Here is an 18666-nt window from a genome sequence, read left to right on the forward strand (position 1 = left end):
AAGTTCGGGATGTGAAGGACAGGGATATCTTTGGCTGCAATGACCATGCAGGGTCCTCATAGGAGGGAGAGAGACAAAAAGCAGGATCACAGCTTTTGATTTCAGGAGAGCAGACTGTGGTCTGTTCAGGGATCTGCTTGAAAGAATCCTAAATACACGGCCTTGGAGAGAAGAGAGGCGCAGGAGAGCCAACCGATTTTCAAGGATCCCCTACTCCAAACTCAAGAAGGTGTCATCCTGATGAGCAGAAAATGAAGTAAAGGTGTCAGGAGGCCTGTGTAGATAAGCAAGTAGCTCCTGAATAAGCTGAAACATAAAAAGGAAGTGTACAAGAGGTGGGATTAGATTCAGGTGACCTGAGAGGAACAGAGACTTCACCTGAATGTGTGAGGTAAGAAAAACCGAGGCCTACCTAGAGTTGGATCTGATAAGGCCATGAAGGACAGCAAAAAGTGTGTCTAAAGTGAGATCTGTTACAAAAGAAACATGGCAGAAAAAGTAGGCCCATTGCTGAATAGCGGATGACCAATGACACAGAACAGAATGAGATACTCCTTTTCTTCACTATGGTCTTTATTGGATGGATTAATTTTCAGAAATCCCAGGCCTCTGAGACCAGTAGCAAAGTATGGAGCAAGGAAGGATTGATGATGAGGATTGGGTTAGGGAATACTTTAATAAACTGGACAAATAAAGAAGTAAGTACCTGGAACATAATGGGATACACCCATAGATGCTGAAGAAGCTGGCTGTTGTCATTGTGAACCCATCTTGATTATTTTTGAAAGGTCATGGCCACTGGAAGGTTTGTGAAGACTGGAAGAAAGAAACTGCCTCACTGCCTGCCTCAAGGTGCAGTGGTTTAAAAGTTGAAGAATGGAGATTTAGATTAGATACTAAGAAGAAAGTTCATTATGAGGGTGGTGAGACACTGGAACAGGTTGCTCAGGGAGGCTGTGGATGTCTCATCCCTAGAAGTGTTTGAAGCCAGGTTGGATGGGGCTTTGAGCAGCCTTGTCTAGAGAGAGGTGTCCCTGCCCATGGCAGGGGTGTTGGAATTAGGTCATCTTTAATGTCCCTTCCAACCCTAGCCATTCTATGATTCTGTGATAAGAAAGAACTCCTTTTTAGTGTGCAGGTGAGCAAATGCTGCAACAGATCTGTCAGTGAGGTTGTGGAGGCTCCATGCATAGAGATATTCCAAGCTTGTTTGGATGCATTCCCAGGAAACCTTCTCTAGTTGACCCTCCTTTGAGCAGTGGGTTTGGAGCAAGCAATTGCCAGAGGTCTCTTCCAACCCCTGCTGTTCTTTGCTCTGCAATATCTTAATGTTTTTTCTCATGATTGAGTCAAAGTAGCTCAAGAATTGTAATCACAGCTGGCATTTACTATTTGGGGCCAAGTACTATTCGGGATGTGCTGTCTCATATTCTTTTAAAATCAGTTATTCTAGGTGACAAAAATTAAGAATTGTGGTAAAAGGTTTTAGGGAGAAGGGTAGAATTGCTTCCAGTGCTACATATGATGTGAGATTGGGTTGAGGACTTCACTTTTTAATGTTTAATGTTTAATATTTCTTTCACTAGTTTTAATTTTTTATAAAGAAGGGGGAAGGAGGGGGGGAAAGTGCCCTGAATCAGTGTTGAAAGATCAGTGTTAAAGTTGATACTGTAAATTCAATGAAAAATGAGATTAATGAAGGGAAAATAAGTCCCTGTGTTTCTGTTATCCCCAAAAGACTGCAGTTTCCACGAATAATCTTAAGGCACCCATGGAGGAATTGACAGATTTTAATGATGTTTCTCTTAAAAGAGCTTACTTAAATGCCATGGGAAGCAAACAAGGGAAAGGTCGCTTAAATGGTATTTCCTAAAATGACAGTACAGCAGCATTTGTGGAATGTCCTGGAGCACAATCATTTGGCTTTAATAAAAAATAATGAAAAAAACCTAACAACAAGAAAATTAGCTGACTGATAAAAGCAAATAATTCGTAACAGATTTCCTAAATCCTGGAACTCATCTGTCTAGAGAACCTGATAAAAAGAAGCCAAAGCCAATAGTTCTGTATCAGCTGAAAGCCATGTTTGTATATGTTAATCACACTCTGTGCAGACAAATTTCTCTCTTTTTCTCTATCACTTGGAATCCCTATACTCAAAGTTAATGTGTAGAATAACCAATCAACAATTTGTCTACAATGCAGATGCAATCATGTTGAAGATGTAGTGGTAGCATATGATACTTATATTTAGTTTGATTCTAGAGTGCATTAAGAGCAATGCTGACTGCTTCATCAAAGAAGCCTGTAAGTGTTTTGCTGCCTTTACATACCCAAACAATACCTGCTGCCTGCTTCTTATCTTGCTTACTGTCAAGCATGGGCTTTGAGTCATTCTGATTTAACATAATTTCATTAAAGCACTGAAAGACCAGCCTTGTATTTAAGAGAGAACATACAAGAACCTCTGGATATATTTCTTCTGCTATTTCTGTTGAAAGTGACAAAATAGTGGAGATGTCTTTCATATATAGAAAGTTAAAAGAAACTGTTTATTTGCAATTGTTTCTCCAGAAGACCATCTCTACAGTTAAAACACCTGTACTAATTCATCTGAAGGATGCTTTTCCTACACAATGAGGACCTGAACTGAACAGTGAGACCTCCAGGGAGAGAGAGAGAAGAGCAAGTCAAAAATTACACAGATCATCCAGGTTAGTTCTAATTTGCATATGGGAAATGGGAGAGAAACAGAATAAGAAGAGAACAGGATTTTAAGTATTACTTTTGCTCTCAAACTTGCATGATATTACCTGCATTCGCAAGGGAAGAGGCATCTCCCACCTATTGCAAGGCGATTTTCAATTTTAGACCAAAGTTACAGCAAACAGGGCCTTCCTGTCCCTAGTTACTGACAAACCAGGTGTGTTAAGAAGCAACAGATATCCTAGTGGATAATAAAAACTCTAATCTCTTTCCCCATCTGTTCTCTTTACTCCAACACTGTTTCAACAGAACAGAACTTGTATCCAGGCTGTGCTACAAGTATTAGTCACATTGTTACTCATTCTGAGCATATTAACAACATATTAACTTGGTTTTGATTATAATTAAAGTCTAAACTGGAGGCATTTCTTGTAAGTTAGTAACTACACTTATTGGAAATTATAGTTTAGTAATGTTCTTGATGCTGTGTTCTAGTTTTCCTCTTTCATTCTTATTCTTTCATTCTTCCAGTGTGGCCACCACTTACAAGAAAACTTAGTGTCAGCATCTTCCTTCTTGGTGCAATTTAGAATCCTTCGGGGCTCTAGTCTGTTAAGAGGAGCTTGTGCATTCAATTTGTGCAGGAGTCCTAATTACACCTGATGTCTCATAATTTTCAGGGTCCTTTCTATTTCTCTTGTACTGCTTGCAGCAAGTATTTAGAGAGACAAAACAGTAGAAAGATTTTCTTTCTCTGGTGTTCCTACTTTATGGGATCCAAAATACTGTGAAGACGTGTGACTCAGTTCCCTACTGCCATGCACTGCAGCAGTATTTACATGAGTGCAGTGTGAGTGTAAAGTGTGGCTGAGTTAAGATGGTTGATGCTATACACTGTTGTAAATAAGTACACCTAGTAGCAGGGCATTGATGAATCAGTTGTGAGGGTTCAAGCACAGTCATAATTCTGCTGAATTTACCAGTACATTGCCTATAGTTTTCTTCATAGGCATGATGCTTCCCCTCTCTCAGAATCCTTACTAGTTCCCACAGCTGTTAGAACTTCACAGACACCTGATACAAAAAATACAAATGCTAAGATTCAGATTCTGCTATGTGAAACAAAGTATAACGTTTCCTCACAGCTCCAGTTCTGTGTATATGAATATGTATTCAAGAGAAACAAATTTATTCTCCATAATTTTAAAACATTACAGCTTCGTAGTCTTCTGGAAAACTACTTCATTCTTGGTTAGCTATATCCCTCCAGGTGATCAGTTTCTCCTTGAGCATGTGCAGTAGTTCAGGAGAAAAGAAGGATTTTAGGAGCCCAGTCTGAGCAAGAACATCTTGTATAGAATCAGGGCTACTACCTAGTTAAACATGTGCTGCTCTCTTGGCATACACCAAGTCTCCTTCTGGCTCAAACTGCCAGGATGGAATAAACCTCGCAGAATATGGGTGTGCCCCTCTTCAAATCCCAGTCAACTGCTTCACAAAGAGAGCAATGTGGGGTTTTTTTTTTCTTTTTTTTTTTTTCCTTTTTTTTCTTTTGTTATTTCTAGAGCAACTCAATCCTTCTAGTAATCACACATCTACTACTTAGCGCCCCACATTCCCAGTGAATGGAACCATCTTGCCAAGTACAAAACAATGGCTTAAACCTTTTTTTTCCCCCCTATCCTCATCCACACAGTCAAGTAGATTTCCAAGAGAGAAACTCAGCATCCTTTGCCTAGAAGCAAGGAGCCACCTTTCCGTTGGAACTTTGTCCCATTTCCAGGACTCTAAGCATACAGGAATTCCTGTAAAGAAAGCCAAGTCTTCTCCAGGAAAGTGTGTGTCACAAAATAGGACAGATTCTGTGTGATGGAAGTTATGTCCAGGAAAAATAAGGCTAGGTTAATAGCAGTATAAAGGAGGGAAGGGAAAATAAACAAAAACCAAACAACAAAAAAACCACCAAAATCACAAAAGCCAGAATAAAGAGCTTGGCCATAAAGTAGTAAGACCAAATGTCGTTTGAAATTAATTGCTATAATCAGGACAGCTGCTTTCCTAATTGATTTCAGCTTCTCACTAAGAGATCAGTGCTACTAATTAGTTTGCATATAAACTTCAGAGGACATGAATAATCAGAGTTTAGCAAACCACCCCATCCATAATTAATCCTTCTAGCTCTTTTGCAAAGAATACAGAGTAAGCAAATGCTGTCCCCTGCCCAGCACTACTTTTTTCCACTGAGATGCTGAAGAGCACTCAGAAGCAGGCATAGCTGGCAACCTTGAAGTCATTTTTGAAGGAAGTGAGATTCCTAGGTAGAATAGGAGCATTGTGATAGCTTCTATAAAAAAGAGGATATTTAGCTGCAGCTCCCTGCCAGCTAAGCAGCTGTTTCAGGATCCACGAGTAGCCAAGTATAATTTATAAAATCCCAAGGCTATTCTAAATTGGCATCAGAGTCATAACACACCTTGATCAGTTTATAGACTGCAGAGTCACAAGGGCAGTTTGAAAACTGCCATTACTTCTTCATTCTGTTTTTGTGCTAACCAGAAGTCAACCAGAGTAAAAGACAGGGCCTAGACCCTGAATAAGAAGAAGTGGAAAAAGGGGTTTCTTTCTGACTTTCCTTTTCCTTCTTCCTTTTCCTTTTTATTAACATTGCTTTGATTTTCCTGGAAGTCACTGAGGACTATGTGTTCATAGCTAGAGACTGACTTTATTTCTGACTTATTAATACCTTATTCTTAGTTAAAACAAGGCATGTTGATCTAGATTATTGCTAATTAAATTGTGGTAAATGGAACATCAGGCATTCCTTTTAATATTCAACAACTTAAAAAAGCTTGTGTGCCCCTCTCTGCCAGGCAGCTAAACAAATCCATGCACATGAATCAGGGGAATAAAAGAAAAAAGAAAACAAAACCCAGACTATTCACAGCCCAAACTATTTTAAAAATCATTATTAGTGAAAGCCTATGATGCAGTGCAGCCCAAGGTGGTCTTTGGATTTTTTTTTTTTGAAAAGTCAAAAAAAAAAAAAAATCCTTCAAATGAAAAATGTTGAGGAATGTTATTATAGAGACTTTTGTTGGAACAGCTGCATAGGGACCAGCTGACTCCAGCCTTCCTTAATTCAGTTATTTAGTAGATCTAGCCAACACTTTGTAGTTAATAATATTTGTGATACAGATCACCTGTCTCCATACTGCACCTTTCTGGTAATAGAATATAGATTTAAAAAATATATATTTCTCTGAAAAATGAGGAGATACATACAAAATAGAAGGAAGCATTTAAAAATCATAGGGAAAGCAGAGGAAGACTCCATTTTACAAGTCAGTGTTCTCTATTTTGCTGAGGAGAAGAAAGCAACTGAGAAGATAAGATTAGCTGTTTTTTTTTTCCTAAAACTGGTTTGTTTTCCCTAAGAAAGTATCACAAATAGGCTGGAAAGGATCATAAATTGTCACCTATGAATACAACCCAAGTTTCTTCAAATCAGGCAAATGACGTCAAGGTGAAGCTGTTGGCTACAAATGTTTGCAGTAGTCAGAGACTGCTAACAACCTTTAATTACTGGCAGAGGATCAATGTCTTGGTGGCAGGAAATTTAATCTAGTTCTAGCTGATTTTGTCTCCCTTGCCTTTAGGGATCTGAATATGAATTGAGCTTTTATCTGAAAACAGAATAGCACTTTCAAAATGTTTGAGAAATACCAAGCAGAACTAGAATGAGAAATGAGACAATACCTGTGAAGTTTCTACATCTTTTTTTTTTTTTTTTTCCCCCTTCAGTTGAAGTAATCTCTGACTTTTGCTTTCCAAGAGCTGTTAAGACTTTTCTCCTTTCTGAAAACAAAATGTCTTTTTCCTCTTTCTGTATCTGTTATCTAAGTTGCAGTAAATAGTGACAACTTTTCTTTCTGGCTTGCATGTTCCCTTGTTAGCAAACAACTTGTGCAGACATCTCACTAAATCTTGACAGGAGAGTACAGGCATGAGAATCCAATGAGAGAGAAGGAGCTGTGAACAGCAAAAATGTGGGGAAGAGAGTGAAATTGAAATGTGCCATCTCTAGAAAATTCAACCAACTTGTGCCTTATTATGATGGATTCACATTTGAATGTGGTTGTAGCTGACCTAAATTCTGTGGTGTGGGCAATTTTTGGGCATGGAAACCAAATCTTTCTATTTATGAACAATTGGTGGAAGCTGCCTGATAACCAGTAAATTGATTTAAGGCATTGACAAGGAACATTCTCTTGACACTGGAGGCCATAACTTTGATTAGCTGCACTGAGTTCACACTCTGGCAGATATGATAAGGAACCAATTTGTTTACTTTTAACAGATTTATTTTTTAACTGAGAAAATAGATCCATCAAAAAGAAATGTAATATATTTTCCATGGCATCTGTTATGCTGCAGTTGAAGAAGTAGACCAACAATCTATTTGCATCTGATGCAAGCTAACCTTAATAGCAACAAATTCTGTTGCAGCTTCATTCAGAAATCTGCATGCATGCATATGTGTAAATGCATACACACACACACAGGTGTGTACATGCATTATGATTCATCAAGTGGAAAACAATCTTGTGGCATCCATAGCTGAATAATGAACATTGTTTCAGATAAGTATTGCCAGGATCCCTACTTTATCAAGGTTCAAAACAAGTTTGCAAACTGATGTATAAACACACTAAAGATCTGAGTTAGGATTGAAAAGCTTTAATCTGAACCATATATCCATGAATGGGAGCACAGTTCCATCTTTTTTCATCAGGAAGTCATGGAGAGTGGAACCCAGCCTTCGGATCCAATGGTGTAGTTTGAGCCCAAAGATAAATATAATTTTAGAGGAATTTTTGGAAGAATTATATTAACTAAAAGAACATATATACGTCTGTATTGTATTAGCTATATATACCTCATTTCAACCCCTCAGAAACAAGGGACAGAATTTCTTGTGGCTCTTTGACAAGTAAGGAGAGTGCTGGTTCCCTCTCTTTCACATCTGATGTAAGTGTGTTGTAGTAATACTGCTCTGCATGCCACACTTAGGAGATGGTCAAAACATGTGGTTTTTCAGAGACTGAGAGAGATGCAGAAACAATCTGTGTAGGGAGAGTATGAAAGTCTTGCTAGTTCTTGTGGTGACTGAGCAGAAGTCTTTGACCCTACAGCTGCACTGGATGGTGGTGTCAGGCAAGGCATGAAGCCAAGCTGACAGAGCCATGGTGTTTCATCTCATTGTTAGATGAAGCAGGCAGCCTGGCACTGAGTCTCCTCTCACAATGGGCACTTTTGTTGCTAAATTAATAAACCCATGTCCTTTTGTTTTGACAAGGGATCTAACAAACTGTTTATATCTCCAAAGGTGGAGCAACATCTCACAGAAGCTTCTGCATTCTATAAGGAATCTGGTTTTGAGCAGCAAATATTCTATTTGGTTTTGTGTACCTTTCCCCTTGTCTTTTCATGCATTACTATTAAGGGCTGTTATATAGAGGAAATACTATAGATTTTTGGTTTTGACCTTGGTCATCATAGATTAAAAATGCTTATAGAAATAGGTGAGCAATTTCTTTAATGGTCTTACTCTTAAATTCAAAAGGAGATACCTTTTCAACTATGTCTGTGCTGTCTGGGGATATAGACCTGATGTGATACACTGTTCAGAAGGAGAAACACCTTTTTTCTTTCTTGCCAGCTTTGGGATGAGTTCTGATTTTGCTGTCCTTTAATCTAAGACACCAAAATACCTTCTATTAAATGTTACCCATTCTTCCAAAGGATTGCAGAATCAAATGTTTTTTGCAAACTGCCACACTTTTCAGTTTTCACTGAGGTATCTGCAGCATTTAATAATAAAAAGCTGGCTTCTCTGGCATCTTTCATCTCCAGGCTTTACAAATGCTAGTATTGAATTATATAACACCAGAGTTTAATGTACTTTTTTATTATTGGGAAACAGTCACAGAAAGAATCAGTAATTTATCTAGTTTCATTTACTGCTCACTAAATATTAAAGCAAGCAGATGAATCCAAACTCTATGTCCTTTAGTTTATTTAATATATCACACATTTCTCCTGTGGCCAGTAATAGAAACCAGGAGTTGTGCTGTAACCATTAGACAATGCTCTGTCAATGGAACATCCAGATGCTGCGGTAAGAGGGAGGGCAGCGTTCACATGGGATCGTGAGGAGTACAAGGAGCAACATATATAAGGAGCAGAAGATACTCTTTTTTTTATCCTGGCATAATACAAGCCTATTTCCTGCTGGGCACTTTCTTGCATTTTGCATGGTCTTATTTTGTGTGTGCAGAGCAATGAAGCATTCATACAGATTCCCCAAGCCCTGGTTTCTCTCCATCATTGATGTCGTTGCCATTAAAATCACCATCCACTGCAACACCTTACCATATTATAATGCTATATTTGCTCTCTACAACTACCTGAAAGGACGTTGTAGGGAAGTTGTAGGGAGGTGGGTGCTGACCTCTTCTCAAGTAAATAATGACAGGACTAGAGTAAATGATCTGAAGTTGGACCAGGGGAGGTTTAGACTAGATATGAGGAAGAATTTCTTTTACAGTAGAGTAGTTAGGCATTGGAACAGACTGCCCAGGGAGGTGGTGGAGCCACCATCCCTGGGAGTGTTTAAAAACCATGTAGATGAGGCACTTCAGGCATGCTCTAGTGGGCAGGGTGATACAGATATTGATACATATATTTTTAAAATTTTACCGGGGTGGGAAGGATATTGACAGTCATGGTGCTCCTAGAGGTCTTTTCCAACTGTGTGTTCTGTGATATTATAGACAAATTATGCCTGTTTTAAACATATGAGATAACTTTAGGGAGCATCAAAGGGAGGACCAACTTTGTCTTAAAGATTAGGAGTTTGTTAACTTTTAACTAATGAACATGGCAAGGATCATTTATTTTGGTTACACTGTATCATAATAAATGGTATTGTGTGCTAAGGTGAGAAGGTTGATAGTGCTGGTAATTCAAGCCTACCTAACCCTTGTCCCTTGGCCTGCTGCTGGAGATTAATTTGTAGGGCTGGATACAGGTCTCTGGCTCCAGAACCTTGGCTGGAGGAAGAAGAGGGAAGCAAGAGTAGGAATCAGTTAATCATTTTCATCTCTCCTTTCAGCTCTTCTTTTCTCTTCCAATGGGAAACTGAGAGGATAGAGAGAAGGGGGACCAAGACAGTTAGGTGGAACTCAAAAGGTAGAGAACAGCTGCAGATGTACATGGCATGATTAAGGGAGAAACAGGGAACAAAGGGGCAGGGACTTGGAGGACTTGGAGCAGGCAGAGGTGTGAGTGGAAAATGAGGATTAATAGATTAATGGAAACGTGTGAACGGAGGATAGGGCCAATGGAATTACAAGGTCTCTTCTACCATGCATCCCAGGTACTTTGCATGTGTAAATTATATAAAACTTTCCCAAGCTGCATTCTGAGAAAGGCAGGAGCATAGTACAGTTCATGCTACAGGAACACAGATTGGTCCCTGTGGGCTAATAATGCTAAAGATTATAATTTAATAATGTGGCTCAGTGGCCACTTTGCACACAGGGTAAGAGGTCTACATGCTGGTAGTTAGCGGATACCTACTGAGCCTGTTTGTGAAGGACCATTAGCATGAAAAGGGATGGAATCACCCTTTGATTTGTGCCCATGTCCTCTTACCATAGGACTACAGAAACAGAAAACTAGCTTGCTAGATTTGTACCCATTCTGTGCTTTTTTTTCATTGGTGTCTGTGAAAGGAGAGGACAGGACAGTGGTGACTTGATCTCATCTTATTTGGTTTAGCCTGCCAGTTTGAAGGTGATATTTTTCCCCTGTAATTTGTTTTCTCTGGTCGTGCCATTAAATATATACATATTTGTATATATATGACTTTGCCTTGTGATATGTGTTGATTGGTGTTGTCATCATGAGAGTTCAGTTATTGTAATGAAAACAAATAGCTTTCATGTACAGAGAGCAAACCATATATTTCCACAAGTTAAAGAAGAGAGAGAGCAAGACAGATATTTTGCAGATGGTGTTACTATCTCTGAATTTCATCATTACTGTTTAACAGAGAGTGTGGTTACTTCCACTTCAGACAGCAACACACAAGGCAAACAACTCCCTTGTAATCTCTAGCTATTAATATCAGATACAGTTGAAAGTGAAGTCAGAAAACATGCTGGAAACAGTGGTTTACATGGGATTAAAGCTTTTGGGAGACTGACTGAAGAAGAGACAGTGGGAAATGAGGACTTTTTATTTATTGAAGTTGTATTCTCTGTAAGGGGGAGGGTATAATTGTTTAGGGTCAAAAAGATTCCAGTTGCCAGGGAATTTCGCTAACCCTAACTCCGCTGCAGCCCGTGTGCCGCAGTCTGCAGCACAGAGCAGGGGGTGGGGGTACGGCATTGCACCCCTCTGTGCTCCCTGCTGCAGGTGGGACCCTGAGCCCCCGCCTCGGGGGAAATGGGCTCCGCTGCTCCTGCCTCCCGCTCCGCCCGGTAATGATTCCTACCTAGGCTGCGGGGGGGGGGTGGTGCGGAGGAAGTAAAATTAATTAAAACAAATCCAAAACCGCAACACCCGAAAGCCTTGAATGAAAAGCCGTGTAGAAAAGCGTTGTTCTTGTTCCCAGGGCACGTAGGGAACCGACTCGTATTGCGATGGCTTTCGCCCGGGCAGGGGGCGGTGAGCCCGTCCTTCCCCCCGCCTCAGCTTCCAGACACCCACCCCCCCCCCCCGGCAGGGCCGGCAGCTCCCGGTTCCTCCCGGTTTGCCAGCGCTCTGCCAAGCCGGAGCTTGGCCCTTTAAGAAAGTGCAGCACAGTAGCAGGGGCCGGCCCTGCCTCCTGAAGCCTGCAGCGCTGGAACGGGGCTGGGGAATGGGAAGCAGTTCCTGATCTGGGTCCGAGCGAGCGCACACAGCAGCAGCCGCAGCAGCAGCAGCCGCAGCCACCCCAGCTCCGCTCAGCAGCATCCAGCGCGGGGATCAGCGCTCTGCCTGCCTCCCTGACACCGGGTGGACGTTCCTGAGCACTGAGCTCAGCTGCTGTAAAAAGCAAATAGGAAAATCTACAGCTGGATAAAATTGGTAAGTCAAACTAAACTCGCATCCTCCTCCGTAGGCTGCAGATTTCCAGTCTCTTAAGTTGTATAGGGCTTTTTGCAGGCCGTTTTTTAATTGTCTTTTCAGCAGAACAGCTGGGAAAACATGGAGGCAGAATAAAAGTGTAAAAAAAACTTCGAGGATTTGTCAGTGTTTGTGCTTCTATTTTGAAAGCTTCTTTCCACATTGACGTTTTGCTGCAGGAGTGAGGAGGGAGAAACCAGCAAGTGGTTTTGTATGTGGGGGGAAAGAAAGCTTGTAAGAGTTGTAATTGGCTTTTCTCGGCGGAGATGATTAAAGAGGGAGATTTGAAAAAAAAAAGACTTTCAAGAAGTTTGAAATGAGCTGTCATTTACTTTTCTAGAGTAAAAGCAAATCTCGTGTGAAAGTTTTAAATCGCCCTGGGATGTGTGCAGGATGGAGGAGAATCTTCTAAAACGGTGTTATCAGTGGAAATCTGGCTGCCACAGTATTGCCGAGCAAATGTGGTGTATGTTTGTTTAAATTGAAGTAACCCCACTGGCAGCTCAGGGAGAGCAGGGCCAGGGGCTGCCGTGCTCCCTGCGCCGGGCAGAGGGCGCTGCTGCCGCGTCTGGCGCTGCCTTCCCCGAGGCGGGGAGGGGGTGAAAATTCCAGTGAAAAATCGAGCGGAGAGGAGATGTTTTAAACGAGAAACAGAAAATTAAAACAGAAATCATTCACACATACGGAAAGCTACAGTACAGAGCAGGCAATATTTTAATTTTTTTTTTTTGTTCCCGTAAGTCGTGAGGGTTTGGTTGGTTGGTTTTTAAGTGATGGGCGGAATTATAAAGGAAAAAATAGAAATTCTGTTGGTCAGCTGTAGTTATTGGAGCCTGGTTATGATCCTATTATCTACCCTGGAATGTATTTTAGAGTCGTCCTGGATAAAGGGGAAAGAAAGTATGGAATCTCATGACAGAAACAATATTTCAGTAATGGTGTGAGAGACGAGGAAGAACTCTCAGTGTTGATCAAGTTGCTGGCTGGAGTTACACATCTGATATGGGAATGAGTCTTTTGTATCCAGCATAGATGTGTAGCAGAGATTGGAGGTCTATAAGCTGAATAATAAGATCTATAAACTCTATTGACTGAACCATGTATTGTCAAGTAGTTTAGGGAAAAGAGTAGGGACACATTCGGGCAGACATACATCTTTCTTCATAGAAATCCCAATACTGTTTCTGGTACAAGAAGCTGATAATTGTGCCAAGTGTTACCCATATATAACAATAGATAACAGTAATAGACTATCTTTACCTTTCTCTGTGTGTAAACTCACTTATGCATACCATGGTGTGCCTAATAATATTCTGATGCTTTGTGGAATAGGAATTTCAGTTTCCCTGAATCAAAGGTTTTAAAATGATAGAAGGCATCATTTTAACTTGTGAAGTTCTGCTGGGAGTAGAGAAGGATCAGAGCTGTCAAGATCCTGTCTGATACAACCTCTATTAGAATTTTATGTTTCTTTTGTGACCTGGGGATTTGGTTGGCCCTTGAATTGAGAAGACTATTTGGCTTTATCCTTGGAGCAGAGTGGAAAGATTTGAAGATTTTGAGTCCTCAATGTGAGACTTGCTGGGCAAAGCAGATTAAAAGGAGTGAATGACTACATGGAACACAGTCATTCAGACTCCCAGATATTATATCTCATTGAAAAGTTTAGACTGCTACAACCTCAGCTGAATCAATGGAGTATGGCAGCAGAAGTCAAATTTCTTACCTGCCAAGAGACAGATAAACAATTATTGTGAGGTAGTGCATCCTTTTAGATTTGGTACCTTGTAGTGCATCATTACAACTGATTTCTTTTTACTCCTCATAGACCATTAGATGTCCAGATATGAATGGCCCTTTGAAATGATTTACTGAATCAGAGATTTCCCTCTTCATTTGATCTTTTAACTAGTAGACACCAGTCAGATATCTGACTGCTGCTTCAGTAACTCATTGAGGAATCTTCTGTCACTTTCCTTCTAGCAAACAGCTTGATGGGATTACTCAGCTCTCCCGTGTGTTGTGGACGCTACACCCCTGAGTGGTGGAGCATGCTCACTGAGAATGAGAGAGCAATCAGACATTCTGAGATACATTTGACCCTAGCAGATGCTTGTGTTGGTAGGAGGCTAATTTATTCACTGGAAGTGTCTTCTCCACTGTAGCTGGTATTCAGCTAAGCTCTTATTGCATCCCCCCATCTATTTAATTTGTCTACATGAAATTTTTCATATGGTATCAGTTCTCCTAATTGCCTATAATTCAATTTAAAATATTTATTTCACAAATGCAAGGGAATGTTGATGTGCTTAGTCTTATTTCTACAGTCTTGTTTGAAAGTTTGCTTTGGTATGTGTTTTATTTTGCTTCTGAGTGCTTTTCTTTGAGTTACTTTGTACCTGAGAGTCCACACTTAAAGTTTGTCTGTGGCTGATGCAGAGGTCATACAGTTAACTCCTGCAGTCTCCAAAGTATTAGCTTAATATGACATATATATGTTCTATTTAAAATGTGAAGAACTCCTCCACCTATATTTATGCCAAATTAAAGAAACAGAGCTGCCTTCTATAGCTTTTTTTTTCATTAGACATTGGCCTTTTTGCCTGCCAGTAGATTCTTATGATGTTGGCAGTGCTATAAATTCTGTGCCTGCCATTGGAGTGCTTGTCTACTGCTTGCTTACACTGTCAGTAACTGCTGAGTGACTCTAGCCAGATGAAGACTCGTGGTTATTCAACAAATTACAGGCATTTTGGTTTCTAATATAATTAGTTTTGATCATTGTTTTACAGAGCTTCAGGTTCTTGTTAATACATATTTGGGCATCTTGTCATCACCTGCTTAATGAAGCCTACTGCAAAATCCATTCTCTTAAAGTTTCTGGCTTCATGTAGTTCAGGATGTTACCACAGGTCATGAAGACTTGTGATGCTTGCATAGCTAAGATGAATCTGGCCTTATCCTCTGTTGTAGGTAAAGCTGTTTTTAGCTTTATACAGCAGAAGCAGGATCCCAACTTAACTTCAGTTCCATATCAGACTCATTGTGCTGATAGCATATTTAACCTGCCTGGTTTGTTGATAACCGATTTCATCATAGTTTTTTACACTGAACAGTGATAGATATGGTCTTATGTCTGCTTTAATTGCTTATCTCTGCTTTTGCAATCATTTGGAATACCACATTTTCCATTACACAAGGGATATGTTTCTCAGTCTACGTGGAGCCCTCTCAACTTGTTGTCCAGTGCAACATCAAGAAATGTTGACTTGCAGAGAAGGTGAAGGAAAGTAAGATTTGATAGCTCTGAAGGTGGAGATGGAAAGGAATTATTGCAGGAGTGTGTTCCCCAAGGAATAATTTCAGTGGAGTAGATACTCTTGTGCAGCTACTCCTGACTCTTTCAGCCAGACTACATCAGCCTCTGACAATGCTCATGTGCAGGAGCATCCCCCAAGGAATGAATTTATTTCCATCCTCACATATGTACAGCTGTCATTTTGTGTCTGAAACTGTCGATGGCTGAGCTGTTCCTTTTTTTTAATCTGTAGTTTTAAAGTTCTTTTCTTCTTTACCAGATTCATCAGAAGCCTTTGGTATTGAGAGTATTATTTCTTATATGTAAAAAAATAGTAAACAAGAAGCCTTTAAAAATCTTTCAGGCACTCTACCAGTTTATTATACTTAAAAAAACATGGTAGTGACCTAATATATTATTAAATAGTCACATTTAAATACTGCACGGACCTTGCCAGACAGTAAATCAAAGCAACAGTAAAATTCCTTTTGTTCTCTTTGCTACACCCTGAAACCTGTGAAATAATCTGAGCATTTAGCAAAAGTATATACCAAGTTGATGTGTTTTAAAGCATGAAAGGAGCTGGGATTTTGTAGGTTCCTAGGGACCAAAGAAGGCCCTGCTGAGATCTCCCCTTCCATTTTTTATAATAGGATAAATTCAATAGACCATGGCTTGTGAGAGTTCCATATGAGAAGAAAAGACAAAGTAGCAGTTGGCAGAGCTGTTATTTAATCTGGTTTGAACTTCTCGGTGCCTTCATTGGAAAGGATACATTCTACACTCAGGGTTGTTGCTTACCATCTTGCCAAATTGTCCTTCTGGGGAGTGCTGGATGGTAAATGATTCACAGTGCAACTGCTGATCTTTTAAGTGGAGCACAGAGCAAAAGCAGTTCTGAAGTCTTTGCATAATTTTTAATTTCCTGCTCTCATGCAGGAAAACTATTTTCTATTTCTAGTTTGTATTTTTTAATCACAAAATCACAGAATGTTAGGGGTTGGAAGAGACCTTGAGGGATCATTGAGTCCAGCCCCCCTGCCAGAGCAGGATCACCTGGTGTAGGTCACACAGGTTGGTATCCAGGTGGGTTTTCAATGTCTTCAGAGAAGGAGACTCCACAGCCTCACTGGGGAGAAACTTGACGTGGTGAGAAATGTGGATGAGCAGAAGGATCATCAAATAATGGACTGCTTTTTATGCCATATGGTCTGTAATGCAATCCAGGTGCAGCAGGTATGCTAAGGGCACCCTTTACAACTTCCCTTCTCAGTTTGTAGCACTTATGCTTCACATTTTTTTTAACTAGGCATTCTGTCATTTAGCCAATGTGATGTGTTAACCAGATTGTGTGTCTAATTCTGTGGCCCCTTTCTAGATACACCAAGACCTGTAACTTTACCTACATCTGTCTATTAACTAGCATGATCATATAGCTGTGTTTATTTTGAAATCTGTGGAAATTACATGGAGCAACGCTGTAATTTCATTTCTCCAAGAGAATCTTTTCCAGCAGCTGATGAAACCCAAGCTCATTCCAGATGAAAAGCTCTTGTGTTATCATTTTCAGTTAATTAAAAAAATAAACGCCAAATCCCTTACAGCGGCAGTTTTATAAATACTGTGTGTGTGTGTGTGTGTGTGTGCGTGTGTGTGTGCGTGTGTGTGCATGTCCTCACTGGTGCTTCACTCTCACTCTGACAGCAGGCTGAGCAGTATCATACACTTACAGGTACAGGACTCAATACAGGGGAAGAGGAGAAGGATGGATGGATGGATGATTTTGCTTTTATGTTTTGTTTTGGTTTTCTTTTTTCAAACAAAATATTTTGGCAATTTGATACTTTAGCAAAATGAATAACTTGATTAAATGTGCCAAATTTGTGCATACCAAAAAGCAGGAAGCTGGCTTTGCTTACACAAAAAAGGCACACTGGCAGCTGGGGCTGAACTACCTCTTGGCACTGGCATCTGTCTATTAAGCACAGATCCCAGTAACGTGAAAGATTGTTGTCTTTCAAAAATCTGGGACAGCTTCATTGGTGAGGTGGATTTCTTTTATTTTTATTTTAAGAAGGCAAAATTAATTCAGTTTGGGTAAAAGCTGTTGAACTGACAGCCCTGGAACACCACAGTCCCTTTGTATCAGCCACAGAACAAGTGATGTCTGGGACCATGGCTGAGCCAGCTCCCCCAGGACTGCTCTCCATGTTTTTGTCCCATCAAAAATGAAGTTCAACAACTTTCTGTTCAACTTCTTTTTTTTTTTTTTTGGTCAGCATTATGATATTGCCAACAAGTGACAAACTGGTTAGATTTGGGATCATTTCTTCTGTAATCTGTTGACGTTATGCCAACATAAATCCTTGTGATCTTTTTGTTTCAAATGGCAAATAAATAATACTTTGACAAACTCGCTCACCAGAAGAGCCATGCTCAATTCACTTGACATGAGCAGCCATTAAAAGGGAATGGGTTCTGTTCATTATCCTGAATGGATTCAGCCTAGTGACCTGGTGGAAGGACATACAGTATTCCATTACCAGCCCTCTGAATCAATCAGCTGCCCAATGGTTTTTCTTTTTTTTTTAAGTGCTCCACTTGTATTACACAAGCCCTGTGGTTTTAGGCTCTGCATTCTTTGCCTGCTTCAGAGGCCCTTTGGAAATTTTCATGTGGGCTTTTGCATTATGCTCATCTGAAAGTCAAAGACTGGACTGCAGACACCTCTTTTCAGACTGAATCGAGGGACAAATGGACTATATATGACACTGTCCCAGAAGTTGTGGTAGTACCTATAAGGATGTGTAATGCCTTTAGCACAGACTAAACTTTGGTCAGGATGTTGTATTTTAGAAGAGTGTTTTTATAGATTATGCAAACTTTATTTTCATGTTTATGTATATGTCCTCTAGTTCCTGAGATTTAAACAATAACTGTCTTTTAAACATATTCTGTAGGAAAAAAAAGCTTTTATTTCCATGTACAGACCACTTGATCATAAATGTATATATATGTACTGGAAGCAGTTTTTCTCTTTTCTGGTTACTTTTTAATTACACATTACTCAGGTTATAGAGTGAAACTTGGCCAGGTAGTTCCAACTTCCTGTTTCTTGCTCACTTTGCTAACAGTTCTTTCATCGTCTAATACTGTACAGCATTTGGGTTGGAAGCCCTTCAGGGATTTATTTATATTGAGCAACTTTTTTTTCTACTTAAAATAACTGAGAACAAATAATGAGTTCGAGTGAAGCTAGGTTTTAGTCAATAATGTTGTGCTTTTGACAACCATCCAGTGTCATGCTTGAGGTGGCTGACTTGTAGGTGAAATTAAAATGGAAAAATGAAAACTCCAGCCAAGTTCTTTTCTCCTGTTTCATTTATCTTTTCAGGATACCTTAATTAACTGGAAAGAGGACAACTACTGTAAAGCTTTGTGCACTTTGTGCACAACAGGGAGAGAATTTCAGATTGGATATAAGAAAA

At 40.0% G+C, this 18666-nt stretch overlaps 1 protein-coding gene across 2 annotated transcripts in view; it reads left to right on the forward strand.

Annotated features, from left to right (window-relative positions):
- Window positions 1-18666, forward strand: part of DAAM2 (dishevelled associated activator of morphogenesis 2) — a 199111-nt gene that overhangs the window by 16326 nt on the left and 164119 nt on the right. The window contains exon 2 of one of the 2 annotated variants that reach the window (XM_030447860.1): window positions 2575-2714. The gene's annotated coding sequence lies outside the window, so the exon portion shown is untranslated. Of the gene's footprint in view, window positions 1-2574; window positions 2715-11486; window positions 11842-18666 lie in introns of those variants that run through there. The other variant, XM_030447859.1, reaches the window with a different exon arrangement.

Source organism: Calypte anna, chromosome 3, assembly GCF_003957555.1.
Source record: "Calypte anna isolate BGI_N300 chromosome 3, bCalAnn1_v1.p, whole genome shotgun sequence".
NCBI classification, from domain to species: domain Eukaryota; kingdom Metazoa; phylum Chordata; class Aves; order Apodiformes; family Trochilidae; genus Calypte; species Calypte anna.